At 43.9% G+C, this 26250-nt stretch overlaps 1 protein-coding gene across 17 annotated transcripts in view; it reads right to left on the bottom strand.

Annotated features, from left to right (window-relative positions):
- Positions 1–26250, bottom strand: part of LOC106609245 (forkhead box protein P2) — a 118661-nt gene that overhangs the window by 68288 nt on the left and 24123 nt on the right. The window contains exon 1 of one of the 17 annotated variants that reach the window (XM_082977638.1): positions 9095–9450. The exons of 14 other annotated variants lie outside the window; for them this stretch is intronic. The gene's annotated coding sequence lies outside the window, so the exon portion shown is untranslated. Of the gene's footprint in view, positions 1–7647; positions 7972–9094; positions 9451–26250 lie in introns of those variants that run through there. 2 more of the 17 variants (XM_082977645.1, XM_082977646.1) reach the window with 2 other exon arrangements.

Raw genomic sequence — 26250 nt, 5'->3', positions numbered from 1 at the left:
CTGCTTCTAAAATAACCGCATTCTCACATCAGTAAATGCCATTAGAATGACGGGGCCAGGCTGTGTAACTGTGTGATGAGGGGCAGACCCAGCCACAAAGCCAGCTAACAGCAGACAGTCTTTAAAGGATGTCCAGGGTGCAGGATAAACAGGATACAGGCAGAACAAACAGGAGCAGGAGTTACACAGAGCAGGGTGACAGCTGCTCCGGCCACAGTAAATAAGCAGTGAACAAGACGTGCTTATGAACAAACACTCCCTGTTAAAACAGGGCACAGGCACATTAGTGGTGAGAGAGAGAGAGAGACAGAGGGAAGGAGAGAGGGAGAGATGGGGGGACAGAGAGAGACAGGGGGAGGGAGAGAGGGAGAAATGGGGGGCAGAGAGAGACAGGGAGAGGGAGAGAGGGAGAAATGGGGGACAGAGAGAGAGAGACATAAAAGGAGAGACCATGAAAGGGGGCAGAGAGAGGGGGAGAGAGAGAAAGAGAGAGTTTGAGAGCACGCGGGAGAGAGAGAAAAGGACATAGTGAGAGGGTTAGACTGGCACAATGTATGACACCCAAACCAGTGATGAATCTCAGCCCAAGAAACACAAAGCAGCAGCCGAGATCATGCGGCTAATAAGTATTCAAATTAGGCATACATTTTACATGCTCAAGGTTTAAAATATTCAGAGAAAGACCGCCTGATTGCCTTTACTAGGATTTTATGAAAATTCTAATGGAGATTTTTTTGGGGAAGTGCGATGGATGTGAGGAAAACTTGAAGATATATGAGGGAAAAATAAGGATATTTTAATGACATGTTAATACAGTGAGAAGCATTACCTAACTCAACTTAAAATTGGGGATTTTGAAATTAAACCGATTCGATTTTTATTAACCCACAAGACAGGTTCAATTGACTATATGTAATTTACTTGAAAATGATTCGTAAATCATAAAACAAACTGAACTGAAATGAGAAATATGGTTAAAAGAAGGTGAATCCTCTTCCACCTATCAAATGTTGCTTAAACGAGAAACAAGGGAGAATCCTATTGTCATTTCAATCAAGGAAATGCAGAATATTAATACAATATCCATCTTAATCATGAACATGGTAGAAATTCTCCCTCCTCCACAAAAATCTGTGCATGTGTCTAACCGATGATAATGATAATAATGACAATGCAGATATATGCTAATCATATTCTGAGAGATCAGATGGTGCTTTAACCTTAATGACAGCGGTGAGACAAATTAATTAGCCATCTAAAGGCAGCATTCAAATCTGCCAATTAGAATGTCAATTAGAGCCACCCTGGCTGCAGACCACAGAGAGAGGATCTGACTGTGGTGGTGACTGCAGGAGTGTCAGGGCTCACTGTACACATTGAGAGAGATGGATAGTGACAACGTACAGCCCCAGAGGGTAAGTGTGTATCGGTGTGTGTGTGTCATGTGTGTGTGGCACGCTTATGCGCGCGCGCGTGTGTGTGTGTGTGTGTGTGTGTGCATTAGGCGTACATGTGTGTATGTGAGTGTATGTCCATCGCAGGTCTTCTCCCATGTTCTATACCCCTCGGGGGTACCAACCAGTCTGCCATGGGATCAGCCTGTCCTAGAATCAACTAGACCGGAAGCGTCTAGTCCTCCACCCGGTGTAACAATATTTACTGGACTAGCATCATCCAGAGTCTATGGGCTATGGAGGAGTTGAACAGTGCATGAGTGAGTGAATAAGGCTCGGGGATGTCTGCCTTGCCTGTGTGTTTGACATCCCTTAAATTGGTAGTGTCCTGCATTTTAACACACCAGCTATTTCACGCCATTTCCTCAAGCCATAATCTTCCAATGAGGGGTACCAGACCACATATTATATGAATCAGTTACACAGACAAAGACTGTTATTGCCAGCGTAATTCACTGGTAATACTATAGGTGTACAGCTAGGGAGGGAAAAGAACAGTCATACAAAGTGTTTAAGGGGAGATAGTGAGAGAAAACGGAACTCTTTATTTTATCCGTCTGCGGGTCAAAGATCACGGATGACTTCAACGTTCCTATTACGGGGTCTGATAGAAAGAGAATCATTTGAGATACAGTGAGAGAGACACACTATTTGTGAATCTTTAAAGTCACTTCTCTTTTTTTTGTCTATTTCCCCCTGTAACGGTGACTTGCTTGCTACTCCTCTCCGGCTGAGTAAATGTTTGCTCTTGAATTTTACGCCGTGCAAATCTGTCTTTTCCATCAGGTGAAGAATCCCAGACAGAATCCTGACAACGCATTCCGGGCTGAGATTGTGAATTTGTAGTGAGACTACTGATGTGGGAGGACAGAGACAATTCACACACACACACACACACGCATGTGCACACACACACACACGCACTCAAGCACATGCACGCACGCACGCACGCACGCACGCACGCACGCACGCACGCACGCACGCACGCACGCACGCACGCACACACACACACACACACACACACACACACACACACACACACACACACACACACACACATTTACCTTGCTTTAACAGCCCCTAATGTTTCCTCATTAACTAACATGTCTCCCTCTTCATCAGGTACCAAACACACAACACTGGCCATCTATCTAGATGTACTGGGTTATACTGTCCCCTATTTGACACATAAAGGTCTCCATCTGCCCCAAAACTGAACTGAGGTGGCAGGGTGTCACACAGGCTGCATCTCTTATGAAATCCTGTTCCTTATATAGTGCACTACTTCGTAGTGGACTTTGTCGTGCACTATAGGGAATAGGGTGTCATTTGAGATTTGCCCAGGATTCAAACAGCCTGAGTGTACAGGATTCCACTCTGCAGTGTCTTCCTGCAGTCAGGAACACTGATCCATTCTCATTGTGCCTGCATGATAGTGTACATGAAACAGCACTCCTGTCTTAATAAGCCTGATGACCATTTCAGAAACCAAACGCGACCACTAACTCCGTGATCCAAGAAGTCTATTCATTATCAGTTCACAGTTCAGGTAGTAGCAATTCTTAACGTTACATTCACTGGGAAAAAAAGAATGCAAAAATGACATTTCACCGTCTGTTGGCTCCTTCCGTTCAGATCAAGTCAAGATATGGATACCATTTAAAATAATCACATATTCTGTGCTCCAGTGAAATGAATAAATCATTTCCATAAGTTACAACGCATTCAAAATAAAGAAGTGCCGGGCCCTGGCTATGCTCAAATATTTAACACTTAAGATTGCTTAATAAATCAAAATGACAGATATCAACCACTTAAAACACTGGCTTTGAGCTGGCACTTAGAAAATTATAACACCAAACCCGAGTTGAAATAACAATAAAAAAAAAAAAATGTTTTATTTCATTTGAATGTTACCACTCAGCTCGTTGCTTACATAAACCCTTACACGTGACCAAGATGCTTGTTTGTACTTGAGGTGTAATTCGCTGGTCGAAGCTCCTCGCTCCTCGCAGCCCAAGGAAGTCACTTGTGGTTTATTGCTACCTCTCCCGAAGCCCTAAGCAGTGAGCCAGGAGCAGGGAGAGAACAGCCACTGCTGAAGTTCTGTTCAACACAGCTACACTAGTGGAGATTAAGTATAGGCAAGTCAGAGCAGACCTAGCCGCTTCAGAAACTAAAAGCTTCCTTTTTGGCACTGAAGGGACACCATAAAGAGCATTAATGACTATTTCTAAAACCTGTGTATAATGGTAAGGGTTTCTCCTTCAGATAAAGGGATTTCAAAGTGACTCACAACGGAATGAGAAGATGAGATTGCTTTAGGGGGAGAAATCATATTTACAAAATCAGGGGTTGGGAAAAAAAATGAAAAAAAAGGGATGAATATGAATGAATAATAGACTTAGCTTTTTTAGGATTAACATTATTCTCCGAAACGGTATCACACGTCATTATCGGCAGCACAATGAGACCATGCTCAGAAAGCCTCAGCCATATTTCAATTCATCATTTTAGCTGACGATAAATAGTCGTTCCCAGTCATTCTGTGGAGAGAATGTTCCGAACTTAATTCTGTTCTGTTTACATTAAGAAGACGAGACAGAAAGAACGAGATAAAGGGGAGAGTACGCAAGTGTGTGTAAGTGTCTGGGAGCGTGTGTGGTGTGTTTTGTGTGTGTGTGTGTGTGTGTGTGTGTGTGTGTGTGTGTGTGTGTGTGTGTGTGTGTGTGTGTGTGTGTGTGTGTGTGTGTGTGTGTGTGTGTGTGTGTGTGTGTGCGTGTATGTTTTGTGCCAACGTAACCAAGGAAGTCTGCACTGTACTAAATGTCCTAAAGTACATTTAAATAATTCATATTACACAGTGTCTTGCTCTGCAGTTTGATTCTCCATTAAGACAGTGTGTTTTAATACACAAAACAATGGCTAACTATTCCAGTTAATTATCCAATTGGTTACAAATCACCATAAATATGAAAACACTCGATATAAATCAATGATATTACATAAAAAGTTCCGGGGAAATAAATATTCAACTTGGTCTTTAATTATATCTGAGATGAAAATCCACGACATTCTTTAGGTTTCCGGACGTCAATGGAGATGTACACCTGTCTGTGTATGGAGAGTGTCTTCTCTCTCTATCTCCCTCTGGGTCTGTATTACACAGTAGCAGAGCATTGACGGGAGGAGGAGAATCTAAGTCCTCATGTGTGGTTAGTGCGTAACATCTCCTCGTAAGCTTTTCCCATATCATTTACATTTTACCCATCAAGCACCTCCTTCTGCGAGGAGGAGGAGGTGGCACCAAAGTGGGCGACCACGAGCAGACAGTGACGAAAGCTCATCAAGCTAGGCCCTCGTTTGCATTTTGGGAAATTCCCATTAATTAACTTAAGCCCACCTAATCACGAGTAATTGACCTATAAAAGAGAAGGCCCCATTGTCTGCTCCAATCATATCTACAGAGAGGAAGCAGCAGCGTTGTGAAGCAGGGAAGAAAGAACTTTCTTCAGAGGCTGGAGACCTGTACATCCATCTATCTACCAGGGACTATTTACCCAACTCCTCCGACGCATATTTCATCTCTCGTTGCATTTTTCTGATGTAATTATTTGCCGTGACATGGTCTGCTTTTGTTGCTGGGGCCTGAGATAAAACAAGCTGTGAGGTGAGATGGACTTCCTGACTGATGCAAGCAACAGAGAGGTGCTTACGGCTTCTTCTGAGGGAAGGTGAGGGGGGGGGGGGCAGAGGAGCTAATGACGGTAAAGCGGACGGAGGGACAGCGGGCAGAGCTGCAGCGAGGAGAGAGGGATCCAGCCAGAGTGATACAGAGACATAGCTCATTGTGACGTTTCTAGTTATTTCTGGCTGATTAGGGTCATTATGTCCCCGGCCTGATTTATGTTGTCATTCCCCCTCACCAGTCCTGCATCGATAGATCTTAATGAATTGGTAAATAAGGGTGAAGATTACACTTGACAAGACCCCAACATTTCTCATTCATACCGAGACAAGATTTATGTAACCAATTAGGTCCATAACAGGGGAGATTGGTCAGGAGAAAAATCATCTTTTCAGAAGAAAATTACCAGAGTCTAACCCTGGACAAAACAGATAAAAGGGAGTCTTTAACAGTGGCTTAGTCACACACCAAGCAGCCAGCTGGAGGTCTCCAAACGGAGATCACTCCTGCCCCTCTCCGGATTTTAGGAATTGATTTAAAAATACTACCAGCTATAGCTACCCGCCCCACTACAGTACCAGCTACAGTTCCTTTCCATTTTAAACACAGCCAGCTAATCACTCTAGACCCCATCTGCATAATGTCCAAACCATGGATGATGGAATCAATAGATACAAAATTAAGCTCTCGCCCAACAAAGGATCCACTTTGATGTGCAAATGTGAATTCAAGGAGGTACTCCCCCCCTCTCCCTCCCTCTGCCCCCACCCCCCCCCCCCCCCCAAAAAAAAAGAAAAAGAAGAAAAATAAATACAAATCAATCGTTTCTACGGAGACTTCACTTAACGTTTGATATGTCGATTGAGGGATAATTTGCATTTTTTCAATTATTTAATTTCCACATCGTACAATTCTAGGAATCAGTTGGCACCCTCTTTTGCCATTAAAATAAATAAAAAATCGGATAAAAGTGCTGATCATCAATAGCCAACGACACAGCCCAGGACGATCCAAAGGGCGGGAGTGAACAGAGGTGGAAAATTACAGTAAAGTGATGCCGGAGCCGCTTCGTTTCAGCTCTCCCCTTCAAGCACATGCAAATGAGCGTGGTACTGCTTAACTGCATCATTTATGTGGATAATAGCGGCATCATCATTACGGGACTCAAATTAAATTACATCACAATTAGCATAACAAAGTGATTGGTTAAACTTTCAAAACAAATACTCAGTTCTGCTAATGAACAGTGTTAATTGGCCACGGTGCATTCTAAATAAAACATGTAGGTAAACATGTGTTTTATTTAAACAATTTCAAAATGCATTGTTTCTGAGAGACACAAAGAGAGAGCGAAAGAGAGATAGAGAGAGAGAGAGACAGATAGATAGAAAGAAAGAATAAGGAGAGGGGGGGAAAAAAAGCTCCAAAACAGAATATCGCCAGGGGGATTTGTAAGCTGAAATATAAAATGTGTAGCATTTCATTTTATTGCACTAAATAACCTATTATATTCAGGACTCTGGAGAACAATGTAAATTATCTGCCTTCAAAATGGAGTTGGGCCAATTCTCCACGTGAACTAATCACATAGCTCATTATGCATCTGGGTATTAAATTATGAAGAGGAAGCCTATCCGCATTCCAGCACAAAGACCTATGAAATGTTAATAATATGCTCACAATAGCCCAATACCATGCTTTACTCCATGTCATGAATATTTAAGTAAACAAATTATTCACCTGCCTTTGATAAAGATAATTAGTATTTCGCCCGCTTATAATTTCAATGACCCTCCCTCTCCTTTCTTAAAGGATTTGCTCTACATGGATATGCAGTTCTGAGATATACCCTATAAAGTTTGGGATCCTTCCTTGCACATTTTTATTTTTTTTATCTAGCTAAATAACTCCAAATAAAAGACTCACCCTAGTAAAACAAATATCTGCAACTCGTTCACATTTGATCTTTATTAGCTTATAAAGAATCACGGTGGCGGGGAACCCCTTTTTATTTAATCACCACTAGACCAGTAAAATCTCATCCGATAAAAAACATTACCTTCACCTCTTGATTTTAATGATCAATAATTTGCCCATTAGTAACACAGTAAACTCCACATCAACACAACATCCTAAACAGCAGCCTAAACTGCACACGTCAAATAAAGAAGCCGACACGAAACTAAAACGGCTAAGAGCCCCGAAAAAGCAGCATGTTCAGGTCCACAGTCAAACACTAATCACCAGCCCGACCATTCATTCATCACGAGCAATTAACCACCAGCGCATGAACGCACAGCTCACAGAAACACACAGAACACAACCCGAGCCACAGTACAGCAGCTAAATACTGGATGAGTAGCCTGCCTGCCTTCCTGCCGATAAAACGTAGCCATTAATACAGCGAGAGGTGATCGGCACAGAGAGCAGAGAGAGAGAGAGAGAGGTGCGTGGAGAGCAGGATGAGAAAGGATGGATGAAGTTGGAGTTGCTTGGTTTTATTACCTGAAGGTGAGGAGTAGTGTCAGAGACAGTGTCTGGTGGCCAGAGAAGGAAAGCTGTTGGTGTTGTTTGCAGTGGTGAGGAGCAGACTGGGGTGTCACAGGGGGAGAGGGGCTTCTATCTGTGTCATCACTCCAACTGTGTTTATAGAGGCTCGCATCATAAACAAGACAACGCCGCCACTGCTCTTCCCTGACTCTCTCCAAGCCCTGTTCATGCATACTTAAATCGCCCCGTCGCCCATTAAAAAACGGCCCTCCTGACAATTATTCTATCATTTCCAGTTGTCACCGGGCAATTACCAACAGGCAGCCCCTCTCAGACAGGCCCAATAGGAGCTGATCAGAAGGCGAGAGAGAGAGAGAGAGAGAGAGAGAGAGAGAGAGGAGAGAGGGGGGCTGCTGCCTGCCTTCTCAGGCAGAGAGAGAGAGGAGAGAGAGGGAGTGAAAAAAGTGCACAACATGGAAATGTATAGCCTAGACACAGTGCCTTCTCTCTCCTGACACACAGGACATAATTAGACCATCATACACCGGGCCTGCCGGCCGCTGATGAAATATATCACAACTACTTGAAAACACTACTTATCATTTCATTCTCCTTTTTTATTGCCTTTGAAAGACATTACAATTATTACGGCTTGGTCTCTGATCTGAGAGTGACCTTCAAAAACAATTAAAAAATATATATAATAATTTTTACTACTGCTTTTGGCTAGTGAGTGAGAGGGTAGGTGAGTGAGTGTGTGAGAGTGAGTGCAGCATGTGTGTGTGTGTGTGTGTGTGTGTGTGTGGTGTGGGGGGACCTTTACACGAGTACATGTAGAGCGTCTGACTCCTCACAGGATGCGAGCCGGGTCTCCCTTTGTGCCTCGTCTGCACGCTTGCCAGGCGACTCTCTCTCGCACCGCTCGCTCTCAACGCACATCTGCTACTTGCAGGAGCTCTCCTTCTCTCTCTCTCACACACGCATGCACACACACACACACACACGAGCGAGTTGCCTCAGCTCTCGCCGGCACAGCCTGCATCCCTACCTGGCGGCGCGTCGAGGGGAACTAACTAGCCAGTTGAGGGAGAACCGCAGCTGAAAGGGAGCGTTTTCGGACACCCCGGGAGAGAGGTATGTGTGCCTGGCTTTATTCTAGCACAGCTCAGTGCCTTTCTCAGCGTCTCTGTCTCTGTGTTGCTGTCTAAACAGGCAGAATAGGATTAGTGGGAGAGCGAGTGTAGCAGAGCAGCCTGTAGCCTCGGCTCTGTGCACTGTGCTCCGGGAGAGAGAGAGTAGTAGAGCTCTGAAAAACAATTAGACACGTCGCTCTATCTATTACTGGATAACTGCCCTCAGACCACACCACACAGAACTACTAATACAGACAGATATGTTCACAAACACAAATCATCGAAAACAAACTGCTAATAATGTGAAGTAGAGAGAGAAAGTAACCAACCTTTGAAACAATGACAAGAGAGAACTCCACTCCCCCGCGTAAGAGTCATTTGAAGATATTCTTAGACGCCTCGGAGCATTAACAACGGCGTATCAAGGGGGGAAAAATGCCACTGGTAGAAAACAGCTTCAGGGAGAGGGAGAAAGAGAGAAAAAAAAGGAGGAAAGAAAAACTAGCTGACGCTAACTGTCAAAGACATCATCAAAAAGGTATTTCCAGCAGTATTGACACTACTGTGAGAGAGCACCTCTGCCTGCTCACGTCCAAGTCCCATTGCACTTCAACATCTGGTAATTAAAACAAGTCAAGCATTCCCTGTGATTGTTTTAGCACCCGAGGACCAATCGTACACAAAAATCAGCAGTTTGATTGCAAGGGTAGGGGGAAGTAGGGGGTGGTGGGAGTTGGCAGGGGGGTGGGAGGGGAGGGGGTAAGTGGGGGGGGGGGGGGTCGAGGGGGTGTTTTTCTTTCTGCGTAGCAAGCGTGAGGAGTGACAAAGGTTCAGGAGCGGACCAGGCGTGATCTCCAAACAGTGAATGCCTTTCTCACTTATTTTCTCAGGAAAACACCTGTTACAGAAGAGCCATGCGGCTCTCACGACTCCGATTAATATGCCTCTGTCTTCCCTTGTCAGGGCAAGCCTGCAACAATGTGCTGTAAGCCTGGCAAAACTCGAAAAAATACCTCCTTTTCAGAGGAAGTATTCGAGCGGAGGGGAGAGAGACGGGGGGGGGGGGGGGGGGAAAGAACAGCAGACAAGCTTTTCACAGCTTTTCCTCCATCCGCATCAGATAAAGCTTCGCAACCACTTCACAAAAGACACATTTGTCTTTACAGATGCTCATCAAGCCTCAAGTCTTTTGCACAGTGCATTTCATCATTTAACGATGGTTAATCGGAGCCAAAGAACAACCGTCCCCTCTGTCTGCCAGGTACAGCCGTCGCCAGCCTGACTGTGATGTATTGACATATTTGCTGTACTGTAAACAACACACACCGGCAGAAACGAGACGGAACATTTTGATCTCATGCTGTTTGTCAATTTTCACCTTTTTTCTCTCTCTCTCTCTCTCTCTCTCTCTCTCTCTCTCTCTCTTTCTCTCTCTCTCTCTCTCTCTCTCTCTCTTTCTCCTGCATGCCACAGATGTTTTCCTTAGCTACTCCAGCAGACAGGAATCTACTAGTAGAGAAGAAAGCCTCGGTATCCCCCAGGACAACAGTACAAAGCCCAGTTTGCACGCAGCAGATGCAAAAGCAAGTCCATCTGCTACCAGCTCACAACACCACATGGACATGGGAGGTTTAATCCTAGGCTTCGTCTGGCTGGCCATGTTTGTGTAGACACCACTGAAACAAGACGAGGGGAGGCTGATGTGGAGAAAAGGGTTGGTACAACTCACACAGGCTCCCCCAAACCAGAAACACACGTGTCCCCACAAGTGTGTGTGCTAGTGTGTGTGTGTGTGTGTGTGCGTGTGTGTGCGCGCGCGCGCGCACAGGCCTAAGTGCGTGTGTGTTTAAGTCTGGTGGACGAATGTGTACTCATGAAATTCAAGAAACTCTCCTTACAGCATAAACAAAGATAAACAGATACAAATTCACGTGCGCGCGTGCAAACATGCACGCATAGACAGTGAGAGTATGCAGAGCAAGAACTTTCATGTTCCGAGAGATGCACCCAAGGCAGTCATGACAGATTTATTTAGTAAAAGATCCAGTCTCTAACTCGGGGTATAAGACCACTTGAACTCACAGCCCGGAACAGTGCGTTGGCATGATTTAACAGGCTCTGAACAGCACATTATATACCAGCCAGCAGATTTTAGCTGTATGATATCATTATTAAAACAGCAACAGCGGCCAAAAAGATTTTGCATTTTCATTTTGCCTTCACTGTCTGACGCAGCGCGGTAAACACTTAACAAGATCAAAGGGGAGTTTGTGCCTGAGAAACAGCTAGCTACACACAACCGTCTCAACGCTCTAAATTGCTCTAAGCGCAAACATTAGGCCGAGCAATTACACCCATTTTACTTACAACACGTCGAGCCACGTGGCTCCGACGCTCCTTCAACACCCCATAAACCACTTGGAGGGCCATCCTTAATAAAAAGACAAAACACAAGACAGTCCTCTGGGCGTTGAAAAGCCACCCAGCCACCCTCCTTGACATTGTCAGCCAGAGAACAACAAGACATTGTGCATCACCAACACTTCACTGTGTGTTTTCGGCCTGTATTTTCTTCCGGGCCTTCACACCACCAAGGTCAACAAGGACAAACATCGCCACCAGCGTCTCTTCACCGTGGCAGAAGAAGAGACGTGGGTAGCAGGGGGGTAGAGAGGAGGGTCGTGCCGGGCTGGGGGATGGTAATAACTACGGCAGTTGCAGTGGTGGTGTAGGTTTCTATCTCGGAGCGATGGCATCATTTCCATAGCAACCCTCTAACTATTAATTTTCAATTAAAGCAGACACAAAGCTCGTTGCCCGGGGCCATCAGACAGTGTCAAGAGCCTCATCTCTACGTTCCACACTTCCACGCTGGAGACTGAGACCATGGCCGCTGCCACCACCGCCATCACCACTAGCGCCATTGGGCTAGTCAATCTCACAGGCAGCTGCCTGGGCTCAGGGCTGACACAGAGATACCCAAAGCCTATTTCACCTCACCCACCATTAGAATGATTTATTATGGCCAAAACACTTCAATGCTGAAACAAATGTATATTAAGAGGAAGGGGAAAACACTGGTGTGGAACTGCCACTTAGAGGTGCTGCGTTTGAAAAATGCATTAAAAAGGGGCCCAGCGATGGAATGTGTCTGGAGTAGAGAGAGAGTGAGAGAGAGAGAGAGAGAGAGAGAGAGAGAGAGAGAGAGAGAGAGAGAGAGAGAGAGAGAGAAAGGAAGATGGAGAGAGAGTGAGAAAGGGAAAGAGAAAAAGAGACCCTATAGCAGGGTTCCCCAACTGGTGGCCCATGGGCCGAATTTGGCCCGTGGGTGGTTTTATTTGGCCCTCCAAGATTTCTGTGTAAAAAAATATTTATATATAAAAAACATTGTTGTTAGAATTTTCATTGTTGGACTGTAAAAACAACAGGAACACAGCTCCAAGTGATTTTAATTTTGAAAATCCGTTCCCAAGTATTCCCACGCATAATAGAGAGACACGTGATATACAAATGTAAGCAAGGTTTGAAATGATTATGTTTTTGTCAAATATTATATCTGTTTGGGCTTCTTGCAGTCTACAAATGATTTGCAATTATATTCCGCCTCCCCCGACCATCCACTCAAGAAAAAAAATCAGCCGGCGGTTGAATCTATTTTATGATCCCTGCCCTATGGCTTGTGTGTGCAGTGACTGAGAGAGTGTGTATTTGTTTCAGCCCTTTGCCCAAACGCCATGATGTTCACTTTGCATGGAGGGTTATCCACATGAATTCACTCCTCCTCTGCCCTCCCCTTTAAACCAGACCAGACCAGAGCTACAATATGCAGTGAACAGCTGAATATACAGTACCTCTCAATATCCTGAACACCAAACACGCTGCACCGGTACTGACAGTTGGACTTCATACAGGCAGACACCTGCAGTATTTCAATAGAATGAGCATCCCTATGAGAGTATCTACAAACAGACCACCTTCATGTCACTGAGATACGTTTCCAAAAGCAAAACTGAATAACACAGTTATACTGCATGTAAACACATTAACAAGACATAATGATCTTAAGGCTTTTTACCCCCCCCTCGCAACAAGTTGAATGTGGCCAAAATGGACCATTAGAGCTCAGTGATTATATTAGAGGAGGCTGAATATTTTTTATATACTGTACTTAAGCACTGGAGTATCCATGGCAACTTCCCTGTGCCTTGCTAAGAACGATCCCTAATGAAATCCATATTAAGTAGCCTATAATGATAGTGTCCAAACATATTTGCATAGATATTTCAGACGGAGGGAGAAGTGGGAGAAGGGGAGAGACAGAGAGCAGCTGCCGCAGTCACAACAGCAAGAATATGTTTTTAATCAGTCATTCATCTAAAAAAGAAGCTGGAGCCAGCCCCGACTGAGCCAAGCAGCTGTACTGAGAAAAAAAAGTACAATTCAGATTCACAGCGACGTAGCCTAACAGATCAAGACAGCAACTCAGTGTATTAATCAAGATTTACAGTATGCCACTTCCATCCAGTGGTTCAAAATGAGCTGTTAAGTGAATAGTTTAAACTGGTGGTCACTGGGTAGCTCACCAACCCTAACCCTCTAGGCTGGCTGCTTGCCTTTCTTTAGGCTCCCTCCCTCCCTACATAGGAGTCTCACATTTGACTTCCATTTGCGACTTTGGCCCGGTGCCCAACAGGACATCCCAGAGTGACTGTTTGCTTGACTCAATATCAACAGGCCCGAATAAGCAGCTTGAGGTGGAACTGCCCAGCCTTCAGTTCCTACTGAAAATAAACCGGCTGCACATTCATAAGGACCGAAATATCAACATGCGCCACGAGGAGCCACGTATAGCACTCACTCAGCGCCGTTCCACTGGCTTCAGCTCTCTCTCTCCTCTCGCTGCTTAATGATACCTGCCTGCCTAGCTGCACCCCTTCTCTTCCCTTCCACCAGCCCCCAGCTGCAGGCAGGGGAACTGAAGTATATATGTTACTGCTGCAGCAGAGAGAAAAATAAAAGAGATCGAAATGACAGAAGTCAGACAGTTCAAGCTGACCGGGCACTTCAAACAGAAAAACTGGGGTAGAATGCGACAGACACTCCAGGTTAAATTGGCTCTTCTGCGCTCCGCTCTCCTCTCTCCCTTTAAAATGTAGGTTTTCTTCAAAAGGACGTATTTGAATTAGACGCGTTGATGAAATCAAAGGCTCGGCTGTGTGGGTAAATTTAAACAAGCAAGTGCACCTCACAGCAGTTTACCTATTATACAGCAGATTGGAGACAGATGAAAGTCTAGGAGCATAGCATTGCAGACAACTTCCCCTTTTTTCACCATAGATATTATCATATTGTAAAGGCTGCAATTTAAATTAGATTCGTACTCACATTGAAAAATACATGGATATTGGATTTTAATGTTCCTGGCCGGCAAGGTGTCATCAGATGAAAGAGAACGGTTAAGGATTCATACAATAGCCCGCTTCCACAGATGTATTTCCCGTTAAAGATAAATAGGAAAGCGACTTATGACCTTCATCCACTGTGTGCTGAGGATCCCACGGCTTCCCATAGTCTTCACATAACCATAGCTACGCTGCTACATGAGAGTTAAGACAAAGTCCAGTGAAAATCAAAAGACCGCAGCACCTGTATTTTAACACACCACAAACTGCTTCTACTATGTCAACAACATCCTGGCTATACATTTGCAGGTACCAGGTGCCATTGTAGATTCCATATAGTGGAGTTAGATTGATAACATAGATACACTGAGTGCTCTTTCCATGACATAGACTGACCAGGTGAATCCAGGTGAAAGCTAGGATCCCTTATTGATGTCACTTGTTAAATCCACCTCAATCAGTGTAGAGGAAGGGGAGGAGACAGGTTAAAGAAGGATTTTTAAGCCTTGAGACAATTAAGACATTGATTGTGTATGTGTGCCATTCTGAGGTTGAATGGGCAAGACAAAATATTTAAGTGCCTTTGAACGGGGTATGGTAGCAGGTGCCAGGCGCACTGGTTTGAGTGTGTCAAGAACTGCAACGCTGCTGGGTTTTTCACACTCAACACTTTCGCATGTGTATCAAGAATGGTCCACCACCCAAGGGACATCCAGCCAACTTGACACAACTTTGGGAAGCATTTGACTCAACATGGGCCAGCATCCCTGTGGAACACTTTCTACACCTTGTAGAGTCCATGCCCCAATGAATTGAGGCTGTTCTGAGGGCAAAACAGGGTGCAACTCAAAATTAAGAGGGTGTTCCTATTATTTTGTACACTCAGTGTATATAGACAGTAGATTCGATAGTGTTAAAAAGGCCAGTGCTAACAGCAGCAGTTCAGTGGTACATAGATCTGTCCTGTCTGGTGCTGGAGTTCCACTTACCTCACTGTTCTGAATTACCACTGACACACAGAGGCCATCCATTCATGACAGTAATACCATTCAACCAGACACCAATTACATAAAAGAAAACTTCAATTAATTCAGGAAAAATGGCATCACACCAAAGAATAATAAACTCATTATATGGACATTTCTAACTTAACCGTTCTCCACACCGCCGCTAATTTAAACCTAATTTTTACTAGCCACTAATTCGGCGAGGGCGGGATAGGAATTACATCTGGAGGTAATTCTCAGAATGGAACGGAGCCCAGTGGAGGCTACCCAAATAAAAAAGGGGAACTATTCAGGAGAGTGGGAGTTCCGGGCTCTGAAACTGCATTTCTCGCAAAAAAAATGTTTTCATCGTGCTGTCATCAGTCTAGGCTTAAAGAAGACGTAGGTGTTGCAGGCGGAGAAAGATGATTTCTGGAGATGGAGGTGTGGAAGGGAAGGAGGGAGTGAGAGGGAGGGAGGGAGGGACAGAGAGTGAGCAAGAGAGAGAAAGAGAGAAAGAGAGATAGAAAGAAGGAGAGAGAGGCAGGAAAGGGAGAGAGCTACTCCAGCTGGACATCTGTAGAGGCCCATGCGGGGGGGTTTGTGTAAAAGGCCAGGGGGTCAGAGTGGACCTGCAAGCTGGTGGGATGCCAGCTCTGTTAAGTCTTGGTTTATAATAAGCTCTACACTCAGGCTGGTGGCAAACACACACCTGAGGTTCTGGAACTGAGATGCTGGACCAGCTCTCTCTATTTTACTGCACCTGGCGGTCAACTTTTGGTCAACAGTCTCAAAGAATTGACTTAATGAAGGTACAGTAGTTGCTTGTCTGGAAACTTTTGCGGAATGTCCTTTTTTTAATCGTGAAGTTAAGCTCCGTGGAGGTAGACTCCTAAAACTCTGCATTCACAAGGGAGGAAGTGAGGGAGTGGAAGAGGGAGGAGATAGGGATTAAATTGTGAGCGTGGCAAAACACACCAATCAAGCTTCTTTCTCCGTCTGGTTTGGTTTCCAACAATCCAATAGAGTGAAAAGTAGCTCTGTAAACGGGACGTTTACATTCAATCCAGAAACTTGCAGTTCCCAGATATACGCCACAACCACCCCCTCCACCTCTTCAACAGAAAATTTGTTTTCCAAATGAAAATAAACTGGGGACGGCTGGTTTGAGCCAGTTAAACTCAGGAATATGAGATCAAATAAAGGCTCCTGTGGAGGCTGAAAGGAGAAATGAAATCACTTCTGAGAGGGAGATGTACCTCGTAATAAAATGACTTCTTTATATCTTTCTAAACGGCACATTTTCCTCGGGAGTGGTTAAGGCTGTCCTCGGTCAAAGACAGTATGCAAGTGGCAATTTTTACTTCTGGTAGATGATTCTGTGACACACTTCTCGAGACTCGGTGTGATGCTCTGCAATTTGCCTCGGAAAACTAAAAAAGTCTTTCAGCAACAAGTTTTTGGCTGAACTTTGGTGGAATTTAGAAGTCACTTTGATGGTTTTCCCGGAACATGTCAATGTCAATGAAAACTCCAATGTTCCATCCAATTGAAAATACCGGGAATGGCAATAAGCTTCACATTGCTTTTCAATGACTAGATGTTCGTTCCACTGCACTCTTGTATGGTGGGCTCAAGTATGTAGTAGATTGCCAACCATCCATGGGTATATACCACAAACAAATAGTGACTCATCTTGCAGAATGGGACAGTGAATGAAGAAGGACATCACTTTGAAAATAGTTACCTACTGCAATTATTCCACGGCCATTTCACTTGGCATTGGGAAAATTGACTGAACACAGAGTGACCGAGTGGGCGTAACTACATGTAATTGATTTTGTGTTTTTTTTTTTAAAGGTACAGTCACAATAACTTTCAGACCACATTTTAGCCATAGCCAGGCAGGCAATGTATGAGAGGACATTTGCAATCTGGAGGAATACATGATAGTTTATTATAAAGCGGCTATTAAAGTTGCAATAAAAAGACATTAGCCGGAGAAATGAGCCACTTAACCAGTTTTCTTCCTCACTACCTTAAAAGCTGTCCACATTCAGGGCTCTGAGTGTAGGGAAAAGCAGACTGTGACGGCATTAAAAGCGGGACTAGGCGCACAATTTATCAAAACAGAAATTGATGGTGGGCTTGAGAGCGGCGTACATGCTGTAATATGGTTGATTTCAGAATGACAAGGAGAAAGGTCATATTTTCGAAATTTGTTGGAGAAAATTTGAGTGGCTTAAACTCAAGTAGTTAAAAAAAAAAAAAAACTATCCTGTGCAGTGTAGGCTACAATGGACATAACTCAGTGAACACCCTCATATTTTGTAGAAATTGCCCACAAATGAAAGAAACCCTCTCTTGTAGTCAACTCTTGACTCACGTAGAGAACACGTGTTTTTCTATCACTTTTGATGTATTTTTAAATGGAGGCTGTGAAGGTTAATCTAAGAAAACCTAACACTTAATTAAAGCAATTACCTTAAGTCGTTCCCAAGTCCCCAACAGTTACAACAAACGTGTGATGTGTTCCGTGTTTCTCCTACAGGCTTGTTTTTAACTCTCTTGGCATGCAATTAAATGGTTTACGGCAAGTTGATGATATTTTGCTGAGACTGAATTCATCTCTGCGTAATAGGGAACATCGTTTTCTGTGACAGTCCGGGAGCGTGTTTACAAACATCCAATTAATGAGTTAGTTTACATGCATTTAGAGAGCATTCTCACTACAGATCCTTTCACATCAGATCCCAAAATAGTTGTTGGATTGTGCATCTAACGCAGTTTACAGTCATATACTGGGAAGATGTTGTGAAGTTATTATCTGGGTGGGTTTTAATTTACAGCACAGACACCCAATTATACAGTATTTAGAGGGTGTACTAACTTGGGAGAACATTCTGACATCATTAAACTTTCAATCCCCTTTCCATTTTGCCCTGCCCCGTCGAAGCCTGTTCCTATCTATTGAGAAAGACGGATGGCAGACGGGGCTGTTTCTGACAGCTTAAAAGTGCCCATCAGCTGCTGCAGAGATGTTTTACAGCACATCCCACCATCCCATCCACCCTGCATCTCCCCAAACAAACAGCAGACTCGACTTCAAATACATAGCAGGGCTATTAGGTAATCCCTCTGTTCAGACCCACTGGGCCTCACTGACTAACCAACCTCCCTCCATCTTCTGGGTTGCCTCTCAAATGGCACCCTATTCCCTTTAAAGTGCACTACCTTTGACCAGAGCCAATACGGTCTCTGGAAGTAGTGTGCTACAAAAAGGAATAGGGGTGCCATTTGGTTAGCAGCCTTCTTTGCTGTTCCAAACTCCTTCCCCTGTTCCAAACTGACAACGGAACACTTCACGCTGACACACACACATAGGGGGAGTGTTTGATGATGAATGATAGTAGGAATTATCTGGGAAAATATGCACATGGTATCTTATGGCATTGAGGTAAAGCATTTGTTGTGTCACGATGACGATGACAGTTCTCTGGTTTAAAGAGAGGATGGGGGGGTGACACAAGGGCTCTTTGTTTGGACTGGACAAATCTGGGGTTTCTTTTTGGATATTCAATATCCTGCAAGGTACCCAACAGAGTTACAGTAGTCTAGTGTCTGGAAGTTTAGCTAGGAGGAGAGAGCACAGAGAGCAGAGGTTCACTAAGTGAGTCTGTTGTATTGTTGAATGGCTTTTTAGAGCAATTGCTGAGTGGTTTGCGTGAGTCGCTTCCAACAAAGCCTGGCAAATCAATCTGTGAAGAAATGCTACACAGGCCAGATGTGCCACTACTCCACAAAAAGAAACAAAATGACCCCCTTGTACTAGAAGATCATGTAGAGCCTAAAGTACTTAAAGTACACAAAATAATAAGGTTCAATGCCAAAATGCTGACAGCCCAGTTTCTGTTGAATACCTGCTTGTTATTTTAGGTGGCTTCTCTGACGTACAATACGTCAAAGTGTGCGTGGAAACATCTTACTTTGAAATGTATCTTCTTTCCCTATTGACTTTACAAGATGCCGGGAAGAATGAAAGACAAATGTGTCATTAATAGATGTTTTTTATTTACAGTAGTTCTGCTTCTAAACACACACCACACACTTATAAATGCAAGGCTTGCTTTAGGGAGCTGAACTTTTCACACCTTTCAAAGCCACAAAATGTGATGTTTTTGGGGGTTTCTGCAGCTGCTGCTATGCACTAATGCAAGACGGTGTCATATGAAAGATTTTCCTCTCCCCCCCCAAACCACAGGCCTGGTCATTAATGAAATACAGGCCGTGCAGTGAGGTCATACAAAGTCTAGATTTCAGCAGCCACACTTAAAAACCGCTCAGAAAGAATAGAGAAACATGAACACAAATCAGATTTCCAAGCTCCAAGGACAGGGAAAAATAAATAAATATAGGAGAAAGCGCAGCACAGCCCCTGCCCTCCTCTCACATTTTCCTAGCACTTTGCAAACAACCGTCAACTGCTGCTCAGAAACAGTTCACAATGAGAGCAGACTAAACAATCAGATCCCAGCCAAGGAAAATGCTAAGCAACTCTGCACACAGGATGTCTCACCCTAATTGCCAACTATCAAATCTCACAATGGAATCTGTCCATTTGGCAAAAGCCTTATAGCAAAACCTGGTGAAATGTCGTTTTAAAAAGTGTCAACTTTTTACCGGGGAAAAAAGGGAGACGAACAGTTTTGAAAGGAATTCGATTTTTTACATTTGGCTTTGAATTATTTATTTTTCAGGGGGTTTATAAGGCTTACAGGAAGCTATGCAGACTGTGTGAGTGTTACAAAGAAAGCATTATTAGACAAAGGGTGTTTGGGGTCTTGTAAACTAATGATTAAAATCCCAAGCAGTTAGATAAACACATTAAATGGGTCCCTGAAGACACTAAGACTCAGAGAGAAAGAGAGAAGAGTGACAGAGTGGTAGAGAGAGAAGGGAGGAGAAAGGGAGAGAGAGACGTGGGGGGTTACTGGGGAGGAGAGACAGTGTAACTGGGATCAGGGGACAGACAGGTAGGAGGGAGACTGGGAGGGGAGACAGTGTAACTGTCACGGCTGTCTGAAGAATGGGACCAAAGCGCCGCGTGTGTATCGTTCCACATTTTATTATAACTGTGAAACTATGCAAGACATACAAATAAATGAATAAACAAAACAACAAACCGTGACGAAGAGGTGCAACATACACTTACTCAAAATAATCTCCCACAAAACCAGGTGGGAAAAACAACAACTTAAATATGATCCCCAATTAGAGACAACAATGACCAGCTGCCTCTAATTGGAGATCATCCCAAAAAACAACAACATAAAAATACAGAAACTAGAACCCCACATAGAAATACAGAAACTAGACAAAACCCCCAACATAGAAAAAAGAAACTAGAACCAACATAGACATAATTAAACTAGACAAAACCCCCTGTCACGCCCTGACCTACTCTACCATAGAAAATAAAAGCTTTCTATGGTCAGGATGTGACAGTAACTGGGATCAGGGGACAGATAGGTACGAGGGAGACTGGGAGGAGAGACAGTGTAACTGGGATCAGGGGACAGACAGGTAGGAGGGAGACTGGGAGGAGAGACAGTGTAACTGGGATCAGGGGACAGACAGGTAGGAGGGAGACTGGGAGGAGAGACAGTGTAACTGGGATCAGGGGACAGACAGGTAGGAGGGAGACTGGGAGGAGAGACAGTGTAACTGGGATCAGGGGACAGACTGGGAGGAGGCACTGGGAGGAGAGACAGTGTAACTGGGATCAGGGGACAGACAGGTAGGATGGAGACTGGGAGGAGAGACAGTGCAACTGGGATCAGGGGACAGACTGGGATCAGGGGACAGACTGGGAGGAGAGACAGTGTAACTGGGATCGGGGACAGACTGGGAGGAGGGAGACTGGGAGGAGAGACAGTGTAACTGGGATCAGGGGACAGACTGGGAGGAGGCACTGGGAGGAGAGACAGTGTAACTGGGATCAGGGGACAGACTGGTGGGAGGGGGACTGGGAGGAGAGACAGTGTAACTGGGATCAAGGGACAGACTGGGAGAAGAGAGAGTGTAACTGGGATCAGGGGACAGATTGGGAGGAGGGAGACTGGGAGGAGAGACAGTTTAACTGGGATCAGGGGACAGACTGGGAGGATGGAGACTGGGAGGAGAGACAGTGTAACTGGGATCAGGAGACTGACTGAGAGGAGGGAGACTGGGAGGAGGCACTGGGAGGAGGGACAGTGTAACTGGGATCAGGGGACTGACTGGGAGGAGGGAGACTGGGAGGAGGCACTGGGAGGAGAGACAGTGTAACTGGGATCAGGGGACTGACTGGGAGGAGGGAGACTGGGAGGAGGCACTGGGAGGAGGGACAGTGTAACTGGGATCAGGGGACTGACTGGGAGGAGGGAGACTGGGAGGAGGCACTGGGAGGAAGGACAGTGTAACTGGGATCAGGGGACTGACTGGGAGGAGGGAGACTGGGAGGAGGCACTGGGAGGAGGGACAGTGTAACTGGGATCAGGGGACTGACTGGGAGGAGGGACTGGGACTTGAAAAAGAGGGCTAATCGGACTGTCACTTCACGTGGCGCTCTGTCTTTTCCCCGTTTTTTTTTTCTTCAGTCAGAGTCATGCTCTGAGATCCCCAAACTTCAAACAACCAAAATACCAGCACATTCATAAAACAGAACAGAACTACTGGGAATTAAAGAAGGCAGGGGGAAAAAACACCAAACAGGTAGCAGGCCTCAACAGCAGATGGTAAAATTAACATTTCAACAGTTCCTTCCTTTCATGTAGGTCTCGGCAGTGCTGCCGCTGTTTTTTTCTGGGGAAAAATGTAAGGACTAGGTTTGGAAAGATGCAGGGGTGGAAAAAGCATCTGGAAAAGGGGGGGAAGAGGAATATTGGCTTATTGCTCCTGATGGTCCTCTTCTATGAAAAATTAAATAGGTCTGTTTTGCAGGTTTCCCTCTCCGGAGTGCTCTAAGCTGTGTTATGGAAACATCATCTCGGTAATTTATACGCGAAAGAACACATGGCGATGAAAGAAAATACACTCAAACCCAATACGTTGACTCTTTCACCTCTCTTTAATCGCATTCATTCACGGTTCCCAATGAGTGGCAATCATTGAGATGAAGACACATACACAGTTTCATAGAGTTCAAGTTTGATGTAGCGTAAATAAATATCTAGACATATTTGTCAAAAGATGCCCTTGAGACGTTATCAGAAAGACACTTATATTACAGTGAAGCATCTCTAAATAAAATGAAGACGCAGAACAGCCTGTCTCATTTTAGCCCATCCAACGGAACGGCTCTGTAGTGCCCATTAATTTGGACACAGTTATGGCTAAATTACATGTGTTCCACCTCTGTGACATTTTAAATGCAATTAAAAGCTGGTTATGAAAGTGTGCGGACTTCCTCGCGATGAAGGGAAAGGAAATCACTCCCGTGATTAACATGCAAACGAGCTCACGCTGGCAGAGTAGATTGGGGTTTGAAAACCTCAATTACTTTTGTGTGATTATCTATTTACCAGTACACAGATTTCCATTTTTCCATCTCCACCATGGGGAGAACCCCCCCCCCCCCAATGCAATGATTCGGGCTCAATTATACTCCCACCTTTATTTATGATGCAGATATTACTGACATACTTGGTTATTTTTCACTATGATATATCGCCTTTATACCTATGAATGCTATGCTTAACCATTTAGTTTGGAGCACATAATATCTTCTCTCCCCCTGCCCCAAACCACCACCCCATATTTAAACTCAGTTTGATTCATACTGGAAAACGAGGTGCCCTCACTTTATTTCTGACTTAAGAAACGCAGACAGGATCAGGTGTAATGGAAAAAAATGTCAATAGCTCTCTTCTTGAACACTTTCTCTTTCTCGGCCATTATGCTTTAGCATTTTATGCTTTTAAGTTAGAGAAAGAACAAAGAATTAGAGGCTTTTAAAATGCCGGGAGGCCATTACTGAAACACTACCGACAGATAGTTACCAGTATATCAAGTGTGGTGGCGAAGGTAGGTAAGATGTGGATTTAAATTAACTGCTGCAGCCATAGAAACACTCTCAGCCTTATTATGTACCGCCTGGTTGATGCAATTATCAACGGAACGCCTGGCAGCATCAGAGGAATCTAATTTAATTAATTTAAACGGGTGAATAACTACGGAATTCCTGTTGTAAGAGATTTATATTGAAAATTAACATTCCTGGAATTCAGGAATTGGCAATGCTTGGGAAATACTAAACAATAGGGAAGTGTAAAAGGCTATGCTCCATCTTTGAAGATGTACAGACGGATAAGAGGTCCGCTAAGGAAACACTGTTCGTATCAGCGTCTAAGATATATCATTAAGACTTTTTAAGAACATTACGTCCAAAATATCATCCAATAAATAAATAAATGGTTCATTTATACTCAATAAGGCACCTGAAATAAGACAAGCCTTAGGCCGTAACTATACTGTATCTGTCACAGTAACACTCAACTATCAGGTTTGTAGTAATATAATAACCTACTTTTTAACAAATTCAATTATTGTTTTGTTTGTGAGGGTTCATCCTTAACTTGTTTCCCTGAGCCATAGATAAAGATAGGGAAAGCCACTCTGTCTCAGTAATAGAAGAGGGATCCAGGCTTTTGGAGCATGCGGAACATACATAAAACATCCCCTGTTGCTTTGGCCGGGGGCGCAGAGGAGGAAAAAGGAAACAGTGCCATCAAGTGAAATTTCGGAGGATTCCTCAAGTGCTAAGACAGACAGATCCCCCTTCTGATTAGGGCTCTGACAGTAACAGTAATAGATACTTAAGCCTTCACTGTAGTGATCAGTGTTTGTGTTAACAACTATAGATGTTCACCACTGACTAACTTGCACATATTTACAGGTATTCAAAGGTTTTTCAAATAGACATCTTCATAGATCTGCCGAAAGATAGAAGACAGATATAGCCAGTACCGTGTGCAGGCGATGGGTTGTTCAGTAGACTGTGACGGTGTTAATACAGTCCAGTGGAAGTTGAAGGCACGAGATATTTGTACTTAATGTATTGTCAATGAGCGCTGTTGAAGATTTCATCAGAAGTGCATAACAGTGGCTTAGAAATACAATGACATTTCAAACGGAGGAAAATCATTTTTAGGAAAACCTTTTGTCTCATGTTTATGTCGCCTGATTGACTTTAGATGCAGTATAATGTGAGGCCATCGGATTTTAGTTAGCTAACGTTAGCATTGCTAGCAATTTTTTTACAAACTTTGCTAGCTAATGACAACCGGAGTGCCAAGTCTAGGTCCGAAAAGCTTCTTAACCAGCTTCTACCCCCAAGCCATAAGACTCCTGAACAGCTAATCAAATGGCTACCCGGACTATTTGCATTGTCCCCACCCCACCACCATTTTTACACTGCTTCTACTCTCTGTTTATTATCCATGCAGAGTCACTTGACCTCTACCTACATGTACATATTACCTCAATTACCTCAACTAACCGGTGCCCCCGCTCATTGACTCTGTACCGGTACACCCTGTATATAGCCTAGCTACTGTTCTTTTACTGTTGCTCCTTAATTATTTGTTATTTAAAAAAATATATGTTTACTTCAGTTTATTTTAGTAAATACTTTCGTAAACACGTATTTTTTTTCTTAAAACTGCATTGTTGGTTAAGGGCTTGTTAGTAAGCATTTCACTGTAATGTATTCGGCGCATGTGACAAATTACATTTGATTTGATTGACATCTGTCTAAAGTACATTTGACGACATGATAATGACGGCAAAGTTGTTTCCTACTAATTATTTTGCCTACTTTAGCAATGTCATCGTATTTCCAAGCACTATAGTGTGATTTAGATGAAACGGTCATCAGCCTCTGTTCAGAATGCCTGGGCTTATTACGATTCTTGAGCACCACTATGGCATAAGAACATTCATAACAACGGCATGGCGCAACCAAGTGACGGAGGTGCAACCAATGAATAGGTCCCCAGTCTACCAAGGTCCCCAATCTCCCAGATTCACACTGGTTTATGCTCACTATCTAACTGTAAGCGTTTCTTAGCACCTCTTGGGGACACAGATAATTAAGAATCATGAAATGCCTTCAAAACAATGCTCATATCAATTGTATTGTGTGTACAGTGCAACGTAAGAATTCCAACTAACAAGAGAATAAAATGTTTTTATGAAAATCCATAACCTTGCCTATTGTTACACGTCCTTACACCCGGAAAAATATGCACTCGAGGATGTATAGACCATGGAAAACGAGGTGTAGACACTGCCGCCATCCCCGAGTGTGGAATGACAATTTGCATAATTAAACCTATATAAAAGCTAATTACATAAATAAATGAGTGAGGGTATCACAGAGAGAAAGAGTGTCTGTTCATATCCAGTGTTTAAACCTCCCCCTTCCTTCCAGCCCTGTCTAAATCTATTGATCTGTGAAACACAGTACTCAGGGGAGGCGATTCAGTTAATATCATACATCTAATGATGAGATGAATAACGATTATACCATTTGGCAATTAAACGTCTTACAAACCATTTAACTGACTGTGCGTCAAAAAGGGTCACCAGAGGTCAGAATGATTGTTTTTCATTTTCGCTGCTTCGGCGCGAAGGAAGGGGGGGGGGGGGGGGGGGTGGAGAGAAACACTGAGAAACACTGTTTGACACAATGGTGAAAATACTTAATGGTTGTTAGCAGCTATACTGTAGTACTAATCTTTAATGCTGTCAAGACTCTTGAAGGGAAAACAATTTATGAAAAAAAAAAAAGCGAAAAAAGAACACGCCAAGACAAACATCTGGCCTTCATCACACTGTAGGAGTCTGAGCAAATCTTTATATTTAGAAACCTCATTAGCTCACTTATAATGCTCAATCTCACAAACAGAAAGAGACACGACAATGCGGCGGGTGAGAAAAATAAAGACATATTTCGTGGTGATCTGTAAAACATGGGGGAAGGGGACAGGGACACTGGTGGTGAGGCTTGCTCTAGTATGTGCCTGTAGACACTTTGCCTGTGTGCATTAGTGTGTC

The sequence above is a fragment of the Salmo salar genome, chromosome 07 (assembly GCF_965601325.2).
Source record: "Salmo salar chromosome 07, fSalSal1, whole genome shotgun sequence".
NCBI classification, from domain to species: Eukaryota; Metazoa; Chordata; class Actinopteri; order Salmoniformes; family Salmonidae; genus Salmo; species Salmo salar.
Note: the sequence above shows the minus strand (reverse complement) of the source record. Positions and strands in the feature narration are given on the sequence as shown.